The sequence below is a fragment of the Neophocaena asiaeorientalis genome, unplaced genomic scaffold, assembly GCF_003031525.2.
Source record: "Neophocaena asiaeorientalis asiaeorientalis breed wild unplaced genomic scaffold, Neophocaena_asiaeorientalis_V1.1 scaffold240, whole genome shotgun sequence".
Classification (NCBI taxonomy): domain Eukaryota; kingdom Metazoa; phylum Chordata; class Mammalia; order Artiodactyla; family Phocoenidae; genus Neophocaena; species Neophocaena asiaeorientalis.
In genome coordinates, this window is record NW_020185331.1 from 1,238,440 (window position 1) to 1,258,539 (window position 20,100).

At 49.2% G+C, this 20,100-nt stretch overlaps 1 protein-coding gene across 2 annotated transcripts in view; it reads left to right on the forward strand.

Annotated features, from left to right (window-relative positions):
• The window catches only part of UBTD1 (ubiquitin domain containing 1), a 51,224-nt gene that overhangs the window by 743 nt on the left and 30,381 nt on the right, over positions 1-20,100 (forward strand). Inside the window, exon 2 of one of the 2 annotated variants that reach the window (XM_024734998.1) lies at positions 4,452-4,490. The exons of the other annotated variant lie outside the window; for it this stretch is intronic. The gene's annotated coding sequence lies outside the window, so the exon portion shown is untranslated. The remainder of the gene's footprint in view (positions 1-4,451; positions 4,491-20,100) is intronic. 2 annotated transcript variants of the gene reach the window in all.

Here is a 20,100-nt window from a genome sequence, read left to right on the forward strand (position 1 = left end):
GAGCCCCGGGCGGGGGCGCCGCTGGCCCGTCAGCGGTGCCGGGGTCGGACGCCCGCCCGTCGGGGCACGGCGCGGGCGGCCAGGCGTCCCCAGAACTCGGAGCGAGCGAAACGAGAACAGTCGCTCCTTCCAAAGACTGTGTCATTATCGGGCTGCAGATCGTGTCTGCCGGAATCCGACTTGCAAAAGCAGCGCAGGACTCTGGGAAAGAAATCTTTATTTTTCCCGCAGGGCTTTTTAGAGCCTCCCGGTCGTCTGAGAGTCTAGGAAAGGTGGGGTGCGGGGTGGGAATCGCACTCGGGTTGTTGGGATCCTTCCCAGCCTTGGGAATGGGATCTGCTCCCTGGTGATCCGCGAGGGCCGGCAGCTCCTTCTCACTTTCTGGGTACACTCCTCCTATCCTGGCGCTTCGCCTGGGTAAGAGGTCTGGCGCTCGTTTCCCCGGGTCTTGTACTCACTTCACTTCCTTCTCTGAGGGTGTTGCGAGGGCCTTCTGAGAATGATAAAATCGCAGACTTTAGAGCTGAAAGAGACCTTCGAAACTTGTCTAGAGTCCAGATAGACCTACCTCCTCTTGTCTATGAAAAGCCCAGCTCCAGAGAGGTTGAGCAGCTTGTCCCCAGCCACACAGCTAGTCAGTAGTACAGATGGGGCTAGAATGCAGTCTCCTGTTCCACTCAGTTGCCACATATCCCTTTATGTAAGAGGAGCCACAGGCAGAGTTGTTAATGAAGTAGAAACTCTAGTTGGAGTTTCCTGTCTCCTTTGACACCGAAGGTTTGTGTTGCTTGAGTTCCGGAAACTGGGACGGAAGATGAGGGGAAACATGGGGGAAGCAGGGAAGGATGTCTGTGTGGTGGACAGGATGACTTGTGCAAGAAGCAACACGTGTTTATAGGGAGGACGATGTAGAATTTAGCGTTGAAGTCCTCTTGTCTGAGGGCAACCCTGGCCATTCTTCTGACTGAGGAAAGTTGATTCTCAAATCCAAAGGCTTTCTTCCTTTCATTCATTCACTTATTCAACAAATACTTATTATTTATGTGCTCAGCCCACATAGTTGATTTGTAGCATTTTTTATTGTTGACAACCCTCTCCCATTTGAAACTCCAACACCTCCCCCAACTTTTCCCTCCTTGGCATTGTTTTTTTCTCTGATCACTCCCGCCCGCCATTACCTCCTAGTGTGGGACGCCCATGGTTCAGTCTGACATTCCGTTTGTTTCTCTCATCATGCTCCCTCCCAGAGGAATCTTACTCAGCCCCCCAACTCGTCCGTTGGGAAGGCCCCTATGCTGTATCTTCAACTATTGTCTCTCCAACCCCAGACTCATATATCTAAATGCCCACTAGACACAGATGTAGTTAACCTTAGGTTCAACAGTTCTAAAACCAGCTCTGTATCTCTCCTCCTCAACTAGCTTCCCTTTACTCTTGCATTCTTCCAGCTGCCTAAATTTATACTTTGAAGAATTCTCTCTGCTGTCTTTGTCTCCATGTTCTGGAGGAGTCATTCTCTGGGCCCTGCTGGTTCTTCCTTCAGCAGGTCTTACAAACCTGCCCCTTGTCACCTCAAGGCCAACTCATCTCCCACACTGAAGTTAGTTCCCCACCAAAGGCAAATACATCTTCAGTTATTCATCCAGTGCCTGCACATGGTAGTGTCCCAGAAGGCATTTGTTAAATTAACCTGTTCTGAACCCTGTAAGTTCTATGTTCAGAAATCTTTCTGCCCCTCCCACTCCTACAAGAACTTTAACTTTCAAGGCTGTTCAAGTCTTGTCCAGTCCTACCTTTTAAGGCGTGATTTCTTTCTCTTCTTTGACATTAATGTCGCCTGTGTTTGCTCATGCCCTTTCCCCCTTCTTATCAAGAGCCTTTCTTCTCTTCAAGGTCCACCTCAAATCCCTTATCTTTCTGGAAGCACCTTGCCTGACAAGTCCCCCCACCCCCCAGCAAACATGATTGCTCTTTCTGAGAACTCCTGCAGTCCCATTATACCACTTAACAATTAATTATCTACTCCATATTATTAGTTATTTCTTTGATGTTACAGTCATATCAGCAACTGTGCTGCAAGCCTTGAAGACCTTTGTGTGTGTGTGTGTGTGTGTGTGTCTGTCTCTCTGTCTCATTCATATAGTCATACACACACACACACACACACACACACATACACACACACACACACACTAGGCGCTTATCACAATGATTTGTACAGAGGAAGGACTCAATATTTGTTGATTTTAGAAGGCTTACATGGTAATTCCCTGGCAGTGCAGTGATTAGGACTTGGCTCTTTCCCTGCCATGGCCTGGGTTCAGTCCCTGTTGGGGAACTGAGATTCCACAAAATAAGTTAAATAAATAAATAAAATTTTCACCTAAATGTTTTACTGAGGTATATATCTGCATTTAAAAAAAATCTGTTAGTGTATCTTTATTTCATTTCTGTGGGTCCTACTATGAATAGCTTTATTCATACAGTCCAAAGCCAAGGGGAAATCTGGAGGATGACAAGTTTGGTATAAGGGACGGACTCTCTCTTTTTTTTCCTTTTAAGTAATTTATTTATATATTTATTTTTGGCTGTGTTGGGTCTTCGTGGCTGCACGCGGGCTTTCTCTGGTTGCAGTGAGTGGGGGCTGCTCTTCGTTGCAGTGCACAGGCTTCTCATTGCGGTGGCTTCTCTTGTTGCGGAGCAGAGGCTCTAGGCACACGGGCTTCAGTAGTTGCAGCACTCAGGCTCAGTAGTTGTGTCTCACGGGCTCTAGAGCGCAGGCTTAGTATTTGTGGCGCTCGGGCTTAGTTGCTCCACGACATGTGGGATCTTCCTGGACCAGGGCTCGAACCCATGTCCCCTGCATTGGCAGACGGATTCTTAACCACTGCGCCACCAGGGAAGCCCGGGGCGGACTCTTTCTTAACTTCACAGCGTGCACCTGGCATTCCTGTGACATCTGCAGTTTACCCTTTGACAAGGACATAGTTTCATGTTGTAAGACTAATGCCTAAAACTCCCCCTGCCTCCCACCATAACTCTTATCTTTCCTTCGCCACTGCCGTAGTGGGAAGAAACCCTCAACAGAGAGCTAAAACCTGACTTCTAGGTCTAGGCCTGCAGCTGGGTAACCCTGGGCAAGTCATTAACCCTCTCTGGGTCACCCTTGCAATATCTCAGAAGGGGAGGGGGCTATACCAGATCATTAGAGCTGTTTTTACCATCTTCACAAAGGCAGCTGTTCTACGCTGGAAAGTTAATGAGCTGAAATCTTACGCATTCTTATGTCACTCTTTGGCCTTTGTTCTGTCTTCCTAGTCACTTGATGGGTGAAGCAGAGACACAAGGCCTACCGGTCAGGGAGTCTTCCAAGAGCTAGAAGGATTAGGCGGTACTCTCATCTCATCAAGATTTGTGGTTGTCACTCTTTTTTTTTAACCTATTACTCTTAATACATTCTCAGTAAGTCTGAGTTCTCCCCTTCAGGTGCTGGGTGGTCTTTGCATGCTCCAGAGAATACGTGGGGAATTACTCCTTTGGGGGGCTCCCACCAACCCATGCATATACCCTGGATAGATCTGATATCTCTGCCCATGAAGTGGGTGAGGCAGCCCCTCCCAGGCCCATCCCGGGGAGAAATAGAGGTGGTAGAACAGGCAGGTGTCTTGCCCAGTTCCACCCTTTGAGAGTGTGGCAGGGCTGAAACCCAGCTATCTGTGATGTGCCAAGCATATCCACTTACGTTCTGGAATCTCAAGCTCGGGGTGGACAGACCCAGGGCCCTGTTTTGGGCTGGCTGGGCTTGGCTCTGTGGTTGCAAGAGAGCCTGCTTCTCATTGTGTGGGCTGCTGTGGCTATTCTTGAGGGAGTAATTGGGCAACTTCTCCATTTGCTCAGTAAATATTTACTGAGTGCCAGGCACGTTGCTGGCTGTGAACAGACGGAGGGTCCTTAGCCACATGGAGCTTATAGTTTTGGGGGGCGCAGACAGTAAACATACAAAGTGTGTGTGATCATACATAGAAATCCTGTATGATAATACATACAATTTTGTATTATTATATATGCTGGTGAGTCCCACATGTATAATTTCAGCCCAGTTTCTCCAACTCCAGCCTTGTATATTTTGCTGCCTGCTCAACACACCTAATGTCTAAAAGGCTTCTCAGTTTAACATTTCCAGAACAGAAAGAAGGCCCACCCCACCCCCTGTCCTCCCAAAGTCAGCCAATGGTGATTTCATCCTTCCAGTTGCTCAGGCCCCCAAAACTCTAATCTCATCCCTGACTCCTCCCTTTTAATCCCACCTCCACTTAATCAATAGATCCTGTTGTCTTTGCCTTAAATGTATCCAGAGCCTGACTCTCACCATCTTCACCACTTTCACCCTGGTTTAAGCTACCACTGGCCTTTTAACTGACCTTCCTGCTTCCTCCCTTGTCTCCCGACAGACTATTTTCATCACAGCAGCCAGAGAGATGCTGTAAACTGTAAGTCAGACTTTGTTACTCCTTTGCTCCCCGTCTCATTCAGAGTCCTTGTGTTAGCCTACAAGACACGATAGGATTTTCAACACCTTGCCTTTCCTCAGCTATCTCTTGTTCTTCATCCCCTGTTCCACCCCCTAAAATCTGAATGGGTCCCTCTCTCTCCTCTTCCAAGGCTCCTCCCTTCTTGTCAGTCAAGGCCTCCCAGGCCATCCTTTTTTTTTTTTTTTTTTTTTTTTGTGTAAATGGAGCACAGGCTCCAGACGCGCAGGCTCAGCGGCCATGGCTCACGGGCCCAGCCGCTCTGCAGCACGTAGGATCTTCCCGGACCAGGGCACGAACCCGTGTCCCTTGCATCGGCAGGCGGACTCTCAACCACTGCGCCACCAGGCCATCCTTTTTAAAACTGATCCCCTTCCTTCCATTACCTGCTCTCAGCATTATCTACCACCTTTTCCCTATTTTATTTTTCTCCCTGGCACTCACCATCACCTGACATTGGCTATCTCCCCTACTACGTGTGACCTGAGATTTTTATTTGTTCGTTCCATGGCACCTAGAGCAGCACCTGGCATGTAGTAGGTGCATAATAAATATTTGTGGATGAAGCTAGTGTGTAGAACAGAGCGGGTACAGTCTGTAGAAGAGCAGGAATGAGCAGCCCTGATTGCTGTCTCATCTTAGGTGGGTGGATGTATCCTAATGGACAGATTTAACTGCAACCTCAAAGTGGTGTTCTGTTCCTAGGATTGGCTTCTCTCTCACCCCAGGCCTGGGTAAGGTCTCAAATACCTGGGATGTAATTTCCCATGGTTTGGGAGCCTCTTGCTAGGAGTTGCTGGGGCTGAAGCAGGAGGACAGAGTGAAGCCCCTTACTAGGGTCCCAACCAAGCAGTTAGCACTTTTTTGTTATTTTACGTGTGCAGCTATGTAAGAGTGGACCCTTCTCCCAGGCACACATGGTATTTGTGGTCATTAACTCAAGAGGTGGGTGTGGGGTGGTCTGATAGAGTGTGAGGCAGGAAGGCGGGTGACGTGGACTCCAGGCCTCTCTAGCCATTGAATTGACTTGCTGGGGAATTTTTAGAATCATAGAATTTTAGAGCTGAAAAGGAACTTAAAGATTTCTTTAACCTCTTTTTCTTTTCCAGCTATTAAAAAGAGAATAAAGGTATGTCTACTCCCTACCAAGTTCACAGAAATATGGTGCAAACTATATAAAAACTGCATAAGCTCCTTTAAGTTTTGAGTATGCTAAGGTCAAGAAATTGTGGTCAAAGTTGAGCGTATTCAAAAGGGAGGGGGTGTGGTCTCTTTGCCACTTTCTTGAATGGTGATCTTGGGCAAGTCATTTGTTTGCTCAGTTAATCATCTCTTAAAAAAAAAAAAAAGATGATATTTCCAGTTTACTTCAGAGAGATGTTGTGGGGATAAAATAAACTAACATTGTTTTTAAAATCACTTTCATGGCTTAATGGTCTGCTCAGATATGAGGTCCCAATCCAGAATGTGATCTGCCATTGATGGGAAATAAGGCCTTGGTTCTCTGCTCCTTCCTAGTTGTGTGTGCAACTTTGGACAGGCCTCTTGATCTCTTTGAGCCTCAGTTTCCCCATTTGTACAATGGGATGACTGCTGCCCTGCTCACCTCCCAGAGAGATTGTAAGAATCAAGTGCAATCCTGGATAAAAGGAGACTTTGTGAACTTATGAAGTTCCCATTATTCAAAGGTAGAGGATTTTTACACACAAAAACCATAGCCAGTGATTTTCCCCAGATCATTGAAGCTTACTCTTTTTTAAAGAGCAAAACTATAAAAGAAATGTTTAAAAACTATTTTTGGATGGGAATCTTTCTGAAACGGATGATATGCTTCCCAGCAAAGTATACTGAGCATGAATAACCTCCTTTTTGCAACTTGGGCGTGTTGAGTTTGGACCTGTATGTACAAAGCCCTGCTTGGTGGAGATGGGGACCACAAAAGCCTCTTTCTCTCAAAAGCCTTTATCTCTGAAAGAAGGTGAGGGTGAACTTGTGGCAGGTGGCAGGTAAATTGCTGAGGAAGAGCCCATTACACAGTGGCCTGCCTCGAGGTCCCAAGCAGTATTGGTGTGGGTATGCTCTTGCACCCTGTTCTGGGCTCTGAATGAAAATAGCAGTCCTGCCTGATCAGTTACTGTACTCACGACAGTGTGAGGCCCCCAGGCTTTTCAGAATGTAGGGCATTGGGTCCCAAACTAAATGGTTCCCAGCTGCTGTGCTTTTGGGGTTCACGTTTCCACCTATAATTGTTGCTCTGTCTTCTCCCTGGTAGTCAGTGTCACTTTTTTTTTTCTCATTAAAAAACTTGTGGTTAAATATACACAAGATAAAATATACCACCTTAACAACTTTTTTCTTTCTTTTTTTTTTTTTTTTTTTTTTTGGGGGGACACCTGTTGTGGAGCACAGGCTCCGGACGTGCAGGCTCAGTGGCCACGGCTCACGGGCGCAGCTGCTCCGTGGCATGTGGGATCCTCCCGGACCGGGGCACGAACCTGTGTCCCCTGCATTGGCAGGCAGACTCTCAACCACTGCGCCACCAGGGAAGCCCCTTAACTTCTAAGTGTACAGTTCTGTAGCATTAAGTATATTCACATTGCTGTGCATCCATCACCACCATCCATCTTCACAACTTTTTCATCTTCCCAGCTAAAAATCTGTACCTATTAGACACAGACTCCCCATTCTCCCCTTCCCCAGCCCCTGGCAACCACCGTTCTACTTTCTGTCTCTATGAATTTGACTACTCTGGGTACCACATAGAAGTGGAATCAGGCAATATTAGTCCTTTTGTGTCAGGTTTATTTCACTTAGCATAATATCTTCAAGGTTCATCCACGTTGTACATGTGTCACTTGCCTTGCTTTTTAGGGGTGAATTCTATTGTATGTCTATACCACATTTTGCTTATCCATTCGTCTGTTGATGGACACTTGGGTTGCTTCCACCTTTTGGTTATTGTAAATAATGCTCCTATGAACATGGGTGTACAAATATCTGTTCGAGTCCCTGCTTTCAGTTCTTTTATGTATATGTCTAGAAGTGGGATTGCTGGATGATATGTTAATTCTGTGTTTAATTTTTTGAGGAGCTGCCATACTGTTTTCCTCAGCGGCTGCACCATTTTACATTCCCACCAGCAATGCACAAGGGTTCCGATTTCTCCACATCCTAACCAATGCTTGTTATTTTCTGCCTTTTTGATAATAGCCATCCCAATGGGTGTGTAGAGGCATCTCATCATAGTGGTCACTTCTTGAGATCCTGACTACCAGGCTCAAATAGCAGCCCCTCCAGTTTCCTGGGGGAACATATGGCTGAGATTGTTAGACTCGTACCTAGAGAGAGAGTAGATGGGCTCAAAGTGAAGCCTGAGGGGCCCTCCAGAGAGGGAAGTACAGGAGTTTGGGCAGGTAGATTCTGTGACATCTTTTCTGGTCAGTCAGAATCTGGCTTGCTTCTGGGTTTCTAATAATGTGGTCGATGGCTGGGATGGATGGACAGTGGCTTCCAGTTAAGCAAAGCAGTTCTTTGTTGTTACAATTCATGTGGCTCCCAAAGAACGTTAATGCTGTCTTACTCATATTGAGTGCTCCCTTTTGCACAAGAGATGCAGGACTATGGCTCAGGTGGGAGCACTTGGGATGGGTAAAAGGCAGGGAGTATTATAATGACATGGCCTCCTGGTGAACTTGTCCGCTGCTCCAGGCCATGTGCTTCTCTCTAAGCTGTTGGGGACAAGATCTCCCTGCTTTCTGAGCCCACAGGGAAGGGGGACCAAGCTTAGTGTGCCCTCACACCTCTGACCAGCCCCAGGCCCTCAACTTGTGTCCCTTATTGCCCTCGGAAAGGGGAACCTGTCAGGAAAAGGGCTGGCGCAGGGTATGGGGTGGGGGGAGTAGGGGGATGGGAATGGCTTCTCATTTGTACCTGTCTCCTCTGGGAGGCTGCCACCAGAGCCCAAACCTAGGCAGCCAGCCAGTTACCAGGCAGCCTGGATCTTAGAGGCGAGCCTGTGGACTTGGAATTTTGTTCTTTTTAAGGGCTTGTAGAGATGAAATTAGCAACAGCTCACCTTTGCTGGGTGTGTACCATGTGCCAGGAGCCTCCTGTGCAGTATCTCGATTAATCTTCATATCCATCCTATGGGTGGATACTATTATCACCTTTTCACAGAGGAAGAAATTGAGCCTTAGAAAGGTAATGTCTCCTCTCTAAGGCCATGCAGCTTGTAAACAGCAGGGCCTGATCTCAGAGCCTGAGGTTTTGGCCCCTGTATAGTTTACCTTCCCAGGAATGGGAGGAAGAGAGCACAGGGTTTTTTTGTTTTGAAACAAGAGTTTGTTATTGAGTACCTTCAGGCACCCTGCTCACCTTGTTCAATCATATCTTTTGATTCTCCTCATTTTGCCTTATGAGAACATTCCTACCCAATTTACATAGGGGAAAGTAAACTGATTTCTGGTGGTCACAGGCTGAGCAGAGGCAGAGCTGGGACTCACTTTAATACTTTGACTCAAATTTCAGTGCTCTGAGCTCATTCCATTGTGCTGCCTCCTCCCATCCCCATGAGAAGAATCGGGAGGTGGCTGTGAAGTCTGCAAAGCTGCGAGGACTGGAGTCACTCCACTCCCTTCCCATTGCTGTCAGAGCCTCAGGTTTCTGCATCTGTGAAATAGGGACAAGAGTAGACCACTTCAGATATTCAGGGATTAAATGTGATGATTTGTGTGAAGTGATCAGTGCAATGCTCACACAGGGAGATGCTTAGCAAATGATGGCAGTAGGCCATTCATGACAATAACCTAGGCTAAGTTCATTGTTTCTTTGGGGACTTGTATTCTACTGACTCTTGTTCAGCTCAGAGTATGGGGAAGAGCAGAGTGTAGCCTCCCTTACCTTGACCTGGGAAGTCCGACTCTGGCCACCCTCTGGCCCTTCCCCTGCACTCAGAGTGTATAGCAAGGGCTGACCCTGAATTTCTTTTGATTTGCAAAATCTGAGGTCTTTCAAAGAGGACGTTTATAAGGTAGAGTTTTTCGTTTGGTAACAGGTAATTATGAAAATTATGACAAATATTTTATTCACTTAGTATCCATTTGCATTTTTTTATCCTAGCTCCTCCAGCTCATTAGCTGTGTAATCTGGGCAAGTTGTTTTGGATTTGGGGGCCTCACCTTCCTCACCTGTAAAATGGAGATAACAGTATCTACTCATAGGGTTGTCTTGAGGATGAAATGAGTTAAAGCACATAAATGCTTAGACTGGTGCCTGGGGCATATTAAAATATTCAGTAAATAGTAGTTATATTTTTTCATTATTATCAGCATGCTTGGCACTGTATTTAAGCCAGCTGTCCCCAGCCTTCTTCTTCCCCCCAAGCTGAGATATATGGCCAGTGAAGTTCATATACAAGACCTAGCTTCTGCTCTGTACCCTGGCTATTTACCATTCTTGTAACTCCACTCATTCAGGAAAACAAACGGGAGGCAAGTTGCACAAGAGTGATATTATTGCAGAGATAGCCTTGAATCTAGCTTCTGTTTTTTTTTTTTTTTTTTTGCGGTACCCGGGCTCTCACTGTTGTGGCCTCTCCCGTTGCGGAGCACAGGCTCCGGACGCGCAGGCTCAGTGGCCATGGCTCACGGGCCCAGCCGCTCCGCGGCATGTGGGATCCTCCCGGACCGGGGCACGAGCCCGTATCCCCTGCATCGGCAGGCGGACTCTCAACCACTGCACCACCAGGGAAGCCCCTAGCTTCATTTTTTAAAAAATGTGAATCATTCACAAAAACTTGAGAACTTCAACTCTTGTTAGTTACAGGTCTCTTGCAATGTCCCGCATATTCTTGCCGATTCCAGCAACAACTAGTAGCTACTTTTCTGGGCTCTCTTGGAACAGATGCAAACACTTCTTGCCTGGTAGGTTCAGGGCTCGGGAGTGCCCTCAGTGTGCTCATCCTCAGCTTGGCAGAACATGTCTGGGTCTGCTGGGGCTTCCTTCCTGGAGCCTGGCACCTCCTCCATGAACTTCCAAGAAAGCAGTGATAAACATCACAGCAGGGCCACTTGTCCACACTTGATACACAACTCCCTGCAACTGGATTCAAAAACAGTTGTTTTATAGTTATTATATACTGCTGTTTATTGAGTACTAACTGTGTGGCAGGCCCTGCAGTAGGTACTTCATACACATCTCCTCTAATCCTCCTGTTAATTCACTGCAAGTGATGTTGTCCTCATATTAGGGGAGAGGCTCCGTGATACTATTGCGCCCAGGGTCACATGGTGAGAAATGGAAGATTTCGGATCCCAGATTACTGTTTTCCATTTTCAGCCCTGCATTCCTTCCATGAAACACCTGCCTCACTGTCAGTTTCAACTGAGGGCTCACCGGGCCCTAAACAGGTATAGCTGGTTTACTGACGTCATTGCCACCCATGACTATCAAATAGTCTGCTTCTGCCAGTTCTTGCACTGTGTATCCCGAGTATGTTAGGAAGTGCACTTTGCGACAGCCTTCATGGGTTTGTCCCCCCTTCCACCTCTCCCCACCTACCCCTACTGCAGTGTCTGCTAAACAGACCACACTGTCCTCTGTAACATGGGATATCACACATGGCATTGATTTTTTTCACTTATGCAATGCGCTCTGTTCCCCCAAAATAGACTGTCACGTGGCCGGAGCATTTCCTTTCACGAACCCTCACAGCAGCTCCAGGAATCATCACCCCTGAAGCAGTCCCGTTTACGTGGTGATTACCACGTGCATTAGGCACCCTACTACATGTTTGACATCACTGCCTTCAGTGTTCACGTCAGCCCCAGGAGGTAGGCATAATTACCTCCACTTTACAGATGAGGAAGCTGAGGCTCAGGGAGGTTAAAACCCTAGTCAACGAAAGTGGGGGAACTGCTGTTTGAATCCTAGTAGTTGTACCCCAGGGGCCTGTATCTTAACCGCTATGGGAAACTGCCCCTGAATATTCACCGTAACTGCCTTGTCCCGGCCATGGTGTTAGCACAGGGCGCAGCGTGAAGAGTCAGCTCCTTTCCTCAAGGAGCTCACGGTGTGGTGGGCTGAATAATACTGAGCTTCTGTGATCTGTTTTTATTTATTCCATTTCCATGTGGGCACACCCAGGTGTGCAGATTCATGACACAGCTCCAAGGCTGCAGGGCGAGCTGAGGGGACAGTCCCCGGCGAGCTGGCAGTGCTCTGTACGGCTGTGTTTATGCCCCAGGTTTAATTCTCCATTTGCTATTTGCCCTTCTTCCCTCTGGGCTCTCACATCAGGTTCATAGAACCCAGAGCTCATCCGGGTCTGGCCCAGTGTGATATTCCTGTTTGTGGCCCAGTGCAGGGCTGGCTGGTGAGGACAAGGGAAGCCTTATTTGACTGGAAACTTGCTGCTATTATGGCTTTTTATAAGGCCCCAAATTATTTTTTGAAACATGCTGTATGCGCTGTTATTTGGTCCCACTCCCTGAGGAGCAGAGTGGGCTAGTCTTTGGAGTCCATAGGCAGAAGGAAAGCTACATTGGACCCTTTAATCTGTAGCTGACCTCGCCTATCTGAAGCTGAGCTTAGCGTTGCCCTGCTTTGACGTATGTCCCATGGAAGATCCAGGGCCTGGATGTCTGGTCCATTTTTGACCATTAAGCACGTTTTCCCGCAGCCTCGGACAGAGATTCTCAGTCTGCTACTGTTGACAGCACCATTCCTTGGGCATTCATCTATGCCAGGGGCCTAGGCCCAGGGGAAATATCCAAGGAGAAACTTCAGCCTGTGGGCCCTGTTCTGCATGTGTCTGGCTCACCACCCGATGCTGGTTTGGATATGGATTGATGGGGACCCCTTTTGTAGGCTGGGCCTGGGGCCTCAGTTTTTAGAGGTGGAATGATCCAAAAGCTGTGGGGCTGCTCAGAATCTACCCTTACCTTTTAGAAGAGAATTGGCGTTAATAAGGAATTCGGCTGGAGGAACTGGTTCAGAAATGTCAAGCCCCTGGTCTGTGGTCTGTCCTGTGCAGTCAGAAGTGGAGCTGGTACCTGACCCAGGGAATCTGACTCCATTTCCTGTGTCTTTTCTGTACATCCTGCCTCATTCCCGTGTATGCATATTATACATGTACGTCTCATCATCCGTGATGGCTTACAGTCTATCTGGGGGAAGGAGCAAAGACAAATGGAGGTGTGATACAATTTCAAGCAAGATAATGTGTAGACAAGTGCTGAATCATGCGGTGTAGACAGGTAGAGACAAAGGCAACGTGTAGACACTTGAGAAAGAGTCGAGGTTGGATAGGGCAGATATTAAGGGTAAGTGAGGAGAGTTTACAGAAGGGTTAGTGATTTGAGTAAGGGGTGCCGGTTGGAGAGAAGCAAGTAATACGATTTTCTTTATTGTAAAAGCAGTCTGTGTTTATGTAAAAAATGTGAGCAATACCAGAAAGCCCAAAGAAGAAAATCTCCTTCATATTCCCACCACCCAGAGAGAGTCTCCATTCCCGTTTGGTGTTTGTTCTTCTAGCCTTTCTTTCTTTTTTATTTTTTAGGCAGTAGAATCAAATTGGCGGTGTACACCAAGGTTAAGGGAAGGCCTCGAATAGCAAATGGGGAGCGTAGGTCAGAGCAAGCCTCTGCTGTTTCCTTACACATGGAGTGCAATGAATGAAGTGCTTCAGGAAGAGGCACCCAACATCCGTGAGCAGATGGGATCGGACCCTGTGAGGAAGCAGGGGCTCCTCCACCCAGAGCTGGGACTCAGATTTCGTCGCCCACTGCAGAAGAGTCTCAGGTTTACTCCTCACTGCTGCTTCCCAGGGGGTCAAGGGAAAGAATTTGTCCTGAGTCATCTCAAAAGCTCGCTCCCCCCGACACACCCCCATCCCACAGACTCTTCTCTTTCTTACTTACCATCCAGTTTCTCGAGCAGAGTTCTCCTCCCCTGGAGTTGGGGCCACACAGCTGATTTTGCCACACCACAAAGCTGTGCTGCTACCTGAGGTCATTTCAGGGGAGAAACTATATATAGCGGAGGACTAGCATCACGACATCTCCATATTGTTCTGACCGTTTAGCATTGCCCTTCAGCTGATGCAGACAGGGTCACCTGGGACTCAGCGCCCGTCAGATGGGCTCTGCGTTGTATCTTCAGCGCTCTCTCTGTGTTCCCCAGCCAGTGCTCACCCACACAGGACCGGGGTTCTGACCCCTCCCAGTTCCAAGAGAGCCTTTAAAGGAGCTGCCTAGGGAAAGGGGCAGTAGGGAGAGTTCAGAGCCCAGAGTTCTCTTCCAGCTCAGCCACTTGGCACCTGTGTGGCCTTATGCCTGTGAATCTCTGGCTCCTCATCTGAATGATAAAGGAATTGGTCTGGAACAGGTATTTTTGTTCGTTTGTTTTTTTGCGGTACGCGGGCCTCTCACCGTTGTGGCCTCTCCCGTTGCGGAGCACAGGCTCCGGACGCGCAGGCTCAGCGGCCATGGCTCATGGGCCCAGCCGCTTCGCGGCATGTGGGATCTTCCCGGACCCGGGCAGGATCCCGTGTGCCCTGCATCGGCAGGCGGACTGTCAACCACTGCGCCACCAGGGAAGCCCAGGAGTTTTGTACTGTTGGTTTAAGCCACTGGAACCCTTTCAGATGCAAGCTTACAAGGTAGCCTGATATATACAACCAAATGGGCGTGCCCCTGGTTGAGGCTGGGGACACTGGAGCCCCGAGAGGTTCCACTGAAGTCTCAGGGTCCCGCACAGTGCACAATTTGAAAACCACTAGGTGAGACAACCCTCTGAGGTTTCTTCTTCTAGACTTAGGATTCATGGTCTGGCCTTGCAATGGCCTCTGGCATAAATGACCCATCAATAGGGGTGGAAACTTTGTGACCTCTTGGAGACTTTGATGGTCATCTTGGGGGAGGGGAGAATGGTACAGGGACAGAAATCTCGGGGCAGAGGTTTCTGTAGTGGGGGCAGCCCAGGGGAGCACAGTTTGCAGATCCAGTTGGACGTGCTGGCCCGCACCACCATGGGCTATTTTCTCCAGCCTGCTCCCGCTTGCCTTTCCTTTGAGTGCTGGTTTGTCCCAAAGATGAGATGAAAATGAGGATATAATGCACTTCAGGCAAGGAACGTGCATTTAACTTAAGTTGCCTGGGGCTGAGTTACATACTTGATACGTGGAGTATTTGCAGAGCATGGTGGTACCTTTGGCAGGAATCAGAAAGCCAGGATCTGGGGCCAGTTTTTTTCATTCAGTAAGTTTGTTTGTCAGGCACCTGCTTTGTATTCCTGGAGAAGCATAAGGGAGATCCCAGCTTTGTTAGGACCCCTTGATTTCGAGTTAACAGAAACCAGCTGAATCTAGCTTAAGCACAAAAGGTGATTAATTACAGGGTTTCAGGGGGTGCGCAGGACCCCACGGCAAGATTGCTGCCTGGCCTTAAGCAGGGATTGGAAAAACCTTGTCTGATTCTCCCTCTTCCCCTCAACTCGGCTTCTCCTTGGGCTTCCTCCTGTCTCTGCAGCCGGGCTTCCTCCTCCTTCAGGCCACATGGCCCCAGTGTTCCTGCTGCAGCTCCAGCCACACTCAGGGGGGCTTAGCTCTCCCAGCCCAAAGTCCAGATTACCAGAGCAGTGGGTCCAATTGGCCCAGCTTGGTCCACTCAGCTCCAGCCAGGGGGTGGGGTCACATGCAGTAAAACCTGTCTCGTGGGGGCCACTTCTGACCCCGTGCGGATGCGGGGCAGCTATAGAAGAGGGGCACTTGTGAGCCGCACAGACAGCTGCAAAGCTGTGTGCTCCTCCAGCCCTCAGTGAGGAGCTCCAGTCCCAGGGCAGGAGCAGGTGTAAGAGGAGCACTTACTAGGCTCACAGGGAGACAGGAAGAGAAGTGACCCTTGGCAGAGCCTGCTTGTTGCCGAGTACACGGCTCTTCCAGTTGGGGCTGTCAGATGGAGGCGACAGGGCTCCCTGGGCTGGTGTTGGCAGTGTTCCCCACAGAGCAGGGGCCCCTCCGCGTTAGCTCAGGGGGAAAGGGTTTGTTGGCAGGATTACAGCGAGGCAGCCGGCCTCATGGGAGCTGGGCCTGAAGAGCAGTCGGGAATGGAGGCGGCTCTGTCTTTTGGGGGCTGTTGGCCTCTCCGCTTGTGTCTGAGCATCTGCTCCTGGCTTCCCCCTCCGTAGACCCAGCCTTCTCTTCTTACTCATCGGCTTGTTCTGTGACTGAGCACACCAGTGCCAAGTTCTGGCAGCGAGTAGATTGGCTACTCTGTGGCCAGGGACCACCCAGGTACAGGCAGCAGGTGGGCGCCTGATCCTGCAGGATGCTGGGCTGCCCCTTTCAGGACTCTGGGCAGGGCAGGTGTTAAGAAATGGTCTCCTCATACCTCCTGCAGTCAGGGGGAATGCTTGCGGACAGAGGAGAGGGGAGCCTGGAAGATGGAAGAGAGGAGGGGGCTCAGGAAGGGGGACCAGTCTGAACTGAAGCAAGGGTGCAGGGAGGGGCTGGGGGGCCAGTGCGTGCTTCGGGGAGGGGACAGTAAGAGGCAAGGCCTGAAAGGCACCTTGAGAGCTGAGCTGTGGGCCAGGGGTGTGGAGGGGATGGGAAGCCACTGGGAACGTGTGGCCAGGGCACGCTGCCGGGGACTTGAAAGGGTACCCTGGACTCCGAGGCTGAGAAGGATGGCTGGGGAAGGGATGGAGCAGGGCTGAAGACAGCCATGCCAACTAGGGGGAGGAGGGGAAAGGTCTGCCCTGACATGTTGGGAGTGGAAGTCCCTTTGAAGAAAGAATCCATAGGATTGGGTGACAGGTTGTGGGAAGCAGGAGGGCCAGAGGCATGGGGGGAGGGGTGGGAACATTGGGGAGGGCCTAGCGACACTGGGAACTTGGGGAAGGGAGGCTCCTCTAAGGAGAGAGATCGTTAGCCTTACAGAGCAGCAGGGCTGCTGGAGTGCTTGTTGTTTTATGTTGGGAGAGCTGAGCAGAGTTAACAGGGAAAGGGAAGTCCCAGGCTAAAGGAAGGAGACTTCTGGAGAATGGGTCCTGGGCCCATCAGCTCTGCTTCTTAGGAACTGTGATCCTGCCCAAGGCGCTCAGCTTCCTCATCTTCAAAATGGGAACAATATCTGCCCAGTCTTCCTCCTAGCGATGTGAGGAAGGTCAGAGGTCACACACATGGCGATACTTTGTGCACAGGAAAAGCTTGTACAGATGCGGGCAGCCTTGTTACTGTGGCTGTTGGTGTGCCGGCCTGCATGGTGACCCCCTCTGCAGGGTCAGGGAGCCTTCCTTCCCGTAGCCACCCCCGACTCCCGGATGATGTCGCTGCCAACTCCATGTTACCTGGGGTCATGTTGAGATCAGCACCCTTCTGGAATTTGAGCCTGGGGGTACCTGGATGGCCGATTAGGTCTAAGATTAGTCACCCCTCACCAATTTCAAGCATTCTCCTGATGGGTGCTGTGTGTGTGTGGAGTCCAGTGGGCCGACTGAGGCTGAGCTCTCCCTCCAGGAGAAGGAGAAGAGGCAGTTGGGGAAGGGCGGGATGTGGGCAGGCTGAACCATGTACATTTCAGAGTGGAGCTGGAAGGTGATTTCTCCCCCACGTGGGCCTCCTTGGCCGTTCCCCAAAGAGAAAACCACGGAGCACTTGTTTCAAAGTTCCCAGGAAAAGGGGAAATGATGAAACCTGCATCCTGTTTTGCCACCAGCCTAGGGAGGAGTACCCAGGTGGGGACAGTAGATGGTGGCAGTGACAGGAGTACTGGTGAAATCCTGGGGCCTGCCGAGTTGGGGCAACAGAGGCTTGAGGAGGGGACCCAAGGTCAATGAGGGGAGAGTGTGTGGCCCTCCTTCCCCTTCTGTCCCCACCTTGCTCCATTTAGTAGCATCCGGCAGCCTGATAGCCTGCTTCGTTTTCCCCAGCCACCCCTCCCTCAGGATGTGGCCCGGCTTTCCCCAGCTGCCCACGTCCTGTGCTTCCTGGCTTCCTCCTGGCTCACCTGCAGCTTCCTGTCTCTGGGAAGGCCGGCTTCCTGTGCCCTCCTGTCTTTGGTTTGGGTCTTTCCCTGGTGATTTCTCTTTTTCCCCCTCCAGCCCCTTTGGCTGTTTCTGTCTGTTTCGCTCCTACAGAGCCTCTGCTCCTCCCAGCCCAAGTGAGACTTTGTATTCTCCTGCCAGCTCCTTTCCAAACTCGGGCCCCTTGGAGTATTACTTTTTCTAAATCGCAGCAGCTGTGCATTTTGCTGGCCTACCCAGCTGTTCTTGTCCTTGACCACAGAGGTCATGTCATTTATGACAATAAATAGAAAATGAGAATGAGAGGGTTGCCCGGTGCCTCTGGGCTCCCCTTCCAGCTGCCTGCAATCCTACTGGGAAACAGTAATAGTAATAAAAATAATAAAGCTAATGCTTATACTCTGCATTTTCACTTATCATTTTCCAGATGCTGTGCTAAGTATTTTACATGCCTTATTACATTTAATCTTCATAATAACCTAGAGACATAAGTTGTATAGTCATCCTCTCACAGCTGAGGGAAACTGAGGCTCCAGAGGTTATGTAAGTTGTCTGACATTACCTGCGAGTAAGCAGCAGAATGAGAGTAGAACTCGTGTGGGTCTGACTCCCATGCCCATCTCCTAACTTTGGCGACCTATCTGCCTTCCACTGGAGGAGGAGAGTTGCCACAGGGCCAGGCATCCCCTCAGCCCACCTAAATTTCCAAGTTCACCTTTCCCCCAGTTGCCTGTTGAAACTAGTAACTAGCCCAGATAAGGAACCCTTACAGTGTCCTTCTCAGAGCTGTGCTTTGTTTCTCGTTTCTCCGTACCCCAAACAATGGAAAGACCTTCAGGTGGCAGGGCTCATAGTATTTCTCTTTGCTGTGGACTCCCCCATACCAGTGTCCCATTTTACAGATGGGAAAATGCCTCCTAGTCTTTTTTTTTTTAATTCTTATTGGAGTATAATTGATTTACAGTGTTGTGTTAGTTTCTGCTGTACAGCAAAGTGAATCAGTTATACATATACATATATCCACTCTTTTTTAGGTTCTTTTCCCATATAGGCCATTAGAGAGTATTGAGTAGAGTTCCCTGTGCTGTACAGTAGGTTCTTATTAGTTATCTGTTTTAGATATAGTAGTGTGTATATCTCAATCCCAATCTTCTAATTTATCCCTCTCTCCCCCACCCTTAACCCCGGTAGCCATCAGTTTGTTTTCTACATCCTCCTAGTCTTAAGAACTTAATTTGACATTATCCTGACAAAGGAACTTCAGAACTAGAAATAATAGTCTAATCTCTTGACTTCCATTCGATACTCTTCCCACTGAGATCATGTTGCCATTCTGTTCTGAGTGTGCTAGAACTATGCCCCAGAGGTTGCCTCTTCCACACATTCTGTTTAGAACACCTCTGCTGTTTGCAGTTGGCCCTCTGTGTTCTATTCTTGTCTGTGAGCGGTGATCATCAATGGGAGAGAGATTGAATCAAAATCTCTGGGGATTGGGGCATATAGGAGTTTGAAAGAGCATATCCAGTATCGTAATCACATCTTAGGTTTGGAAAATAAACCATTTTTAAAATGTAAACTATCAAAGGTAGAGTTTGGCAAAAATCTTGCCTGATGTTACAGTAGTTCCCAAGTCGGGCATGGCACAGTTTTGGGTGTGTGTGTGTGTGTGTGTGTGTGTGTGTGTGTGTGTGTGTGTGTGTGTGTGTGTGTGTGTGTGTGTGTGTGTGTGTGTGTGAAGTCTGTATTTATCAAAAGGGTGTGTGCTTAAAAAGGCTGGGAAACGTGGTTTTCCAACAGGAGACTGTATTGTCTTGTCGCTCTGTGTCCTGCGGCCCTACAAGTGTTTACTGGAGGTGCCTCAGGATGGCTTGCACTATATGGGGGCATCCTGCCTGCCTTGTCTCTGTTGGACCGAACCCTCTTGGGGCTCTGGGTGGCCTATCCGATGGCTTTGTTGTATGCCAAATGAAGGTGATATCTAGTGTGGAGGCCCGGTCCTGGAGAGTTCAAAGCTTATCTGAAGTATATACCTTCATAAAGCTCAGGCGTGCATTGAGTTTGTATATGCCTGGCCCCACGCTTGGTCCTGGGTATGCAACTGAACAAAACAGGTATAGTCCTGCCCTCATAGAACCCACAGAGTAGTGGGGAAACAGATTATGCCCAAATAATCAAAATGCATATGACAAAGGGGAGACGAGGGTGTTGGGAGAGAACTGTGGGGTAGGGGGAATGAACTATTTTGGGATGGACCATCAAAAACACTTCCCTGACAAGGATACCTAAGCTGACACCTGAAGGCTGAGACTGAGGGAGCCACGTTTGTCTCATGTGACCACACTCCACTTTGGCCAGGACTACTTGCTGGCCCATGAGACACCTCTAGATAAATTAGAAGAAGATGCTTTTGGGCAGAGGCAGTCCTGCTAGGGCCCATTGCTGATGATTGAACATGAGCTGGCCCCTGGTCCTGGTGCTTATGTGCTGGGTACAATCCAAGGCGGGGAGGTGTGGGGGGAGGATTACCCAAGCCAGATAGAAGGAACTGCAT